The following is a 2,417-nucleotide window of genomic DNA, read 5'->3' as shown; positions in this document are numbered from 1 at the left end:
ACGAAAAGAAATGAATCTAAGAATATCAAGAATAAACCACTAAGTTTGAAGAATTCACAAAAATTACACGAAAATCATTAAAGGAAATTCCTAATAAGATTAGCCAGGGACGTCCAATGCCTTATGAGTTAATTGGTTGACGGAAACACTATGGAAAACCATCGTGGGTGTGTGTGTATATATACGCTTACGGCCATATCATGCCCAAAGCACCGGTTCTCGTCCGATCACCGAAGTTAAGCCACATCGAGCCTAGTTAGTACTTAGATGGGTGACCGATTGGGAAACCTAAGTGCTGTAAGCATTTTGTAGGCGTGTGGTAAGTAACTTGCTTACGAACCACATGGTTCCGGGTTCAATCCAACTGCGTGGCACCTTGGGCAAGTGTCTTCTACTATAGCCTCGGGTCGACCAAATCCTTGTGAGTGGATTTGGAAGACGGAAACAGAAAGAAGACCGTCGTATATATGCATATAATATATATATATATAATAATATATATATATATATATATACATACATATATATATATAATATATTATATATATATATATATATATATATATTATATATATATTATATATATATTATATATAATATATATATATAAGAGTGCTAAAATAACTCCACCGCACGTGTATTTGACGCTCGTGAGGGTCTAATAAATTGTATTTAAGACAAACCTCTGCCGATGATTTATAGATGTCTATGTAAGTAAAATTACATATTACATTAGTAATGAAACAATTGTTCAGGGTCAATCTATTTTTTCGTTATATTTCACTTTCATTCCGTTAAGCGTAATGTTATTTCTCCTTGGAAAATCTTTTCTGTGGCTATACTAGGAACGGAGCTATTTTTAGCACTAGAGCTATCCACATAGTGGTAACTCTCTCATAATTTATGTATAAATTTGTATTACCTCCCTAGTTTTATGTGCTAAGCCACTTGGTGTTAAATTAATGGTGTTATTAAATTAATATTAACCGATGCTGGTGTGTTTACATCCCCGTAACTTAGCGGTTCGGCAAATAAAACCAATAGAATAAGTACCAATCTTACAAACAATAAGTACTGGAGTCGATTTGCTCGACTAAAGGCGGTGTTCCAGCATGGTCACAGTCAAATGACTGAAACAAGTAAAAGAGTATATATATATACACGTATCTATGTATGTATGCGTGTGCGCATGTGTCTGTGTCCATGTGCCTCTGCGTCTGCCTTGTGTTTGTCTCCCCCGATTGGCTTTGGTTTCTTTTAGCTTCAGGGACCTATAGAATACGTATCAATCTAAAAACAGGAGTAGGGCCAACTTGCTCGACTAATCACTTCGAAGCGGCTTCTCAGCATGACTGCGTGTCAGTGATTGAAACGAGTAAAATCTAAAAGCTAAAAGATGCTTGAAGTAGGAGCTAACACCGTAATATCAATGTCAGAATGTGAACTGTCTAACTGGAACCATTAAATAATTTTCCAGCTGCGTCTCTTATATGAATTATCCTATGATAACTAATATCATTGAGCTAACAGCTGAAAATTCAACCACTTCATGTCACGTCACTGAATTGTTATGTTTCAATCCACAAGACGCGGCATTCTCTTTAAACAATTACTTGGTATATAATATGCCGCTGATTATTCTCTTACGATCTCTGTATATAGATGGTCGCGCACGGCAATTGTTATACATTTATAGATAGATAGATAGATAGATAGATAGATAGATAGATAGATAGATAGATAGATAGATAGATAGATAGATAGACAGACAGACAGACATACAGACAGATAGATATATAGATATCTTGCTTTATTGACTACACAGGGCTGAATACAGAGGGGACAAATACAAATGTAAAGATGGAAAAAGAAAAAAGGAACAAAAAAGGAAACAAATGTAAAATTCCGATCAAAAGGAGTTGGAAAAAAATGCGATCAAAAGGGATCGTGTATCATAGAAACAAATTTTTTTTTAAAGTAAGATTTGGTTCATCCGTGGGCAGAAAGGCCTACAGAAAAGACCACGGTAACCTCAGGCAGGGAGGAAATAAACACATGAGAGCAAAATTCTCTCTCTCTCTCTCTCTCTCTCTCTCTCTCTCTCTCTCTCTCTCTCTCTCCTTTTCTTTTAACAATTTACAGGATCATGCTCAAAGTGGTTTCGTCACTCGCACGCACCATCTTTGCTACATTCACGCACCTTTTTTTGAAACTTTCACGAGACAAAACCTGCTTCTCCATTCTCACCTTCCTTTTCAAGTGGTACTTGAAAAAGTTGATGAGCGATTGGCCAGAGAGGTAAGTGATTGTCTCTAATCCTTTCGCTCGAGTCCACCACACACATTCTTTCATCATAGCCACCAGTACGATGAAAACTGCCTTGCCTTCGCGGTTGAGGTATTGATAGATAGATAGAT

General features: G+C 36.6%; 1 pseudogene; it reads left to right on the top strand.

Annotated features, from left to right (window-relative positions):
- Positions 1-185: 185 nt before the first annotated feature.
- LOC115210081 lies at positions 186-304 on the top strand (annotated as a pseudogene).
- Positions 305-2,417: the final 2,113 nt, after the last annotated feature.

This window comes from Octopus sinensis, linkage group LG3 (assembly GCF_006345805.1).
Source record: "Octopus sinensis linkage group LG3, ASM634580v1, whole genome shotgun sequence".
Lineage (NCBI taxonomy): Eukaryota > Metazoa > Mollusca > Cephalopoda > Octopoda > Octopodidae > Octopus > Octopus sinensis.
Note: the sequence above shows the minus strand (reverse complement) of the source record. Positions and strands in the feature narration are given on the sequence as shown.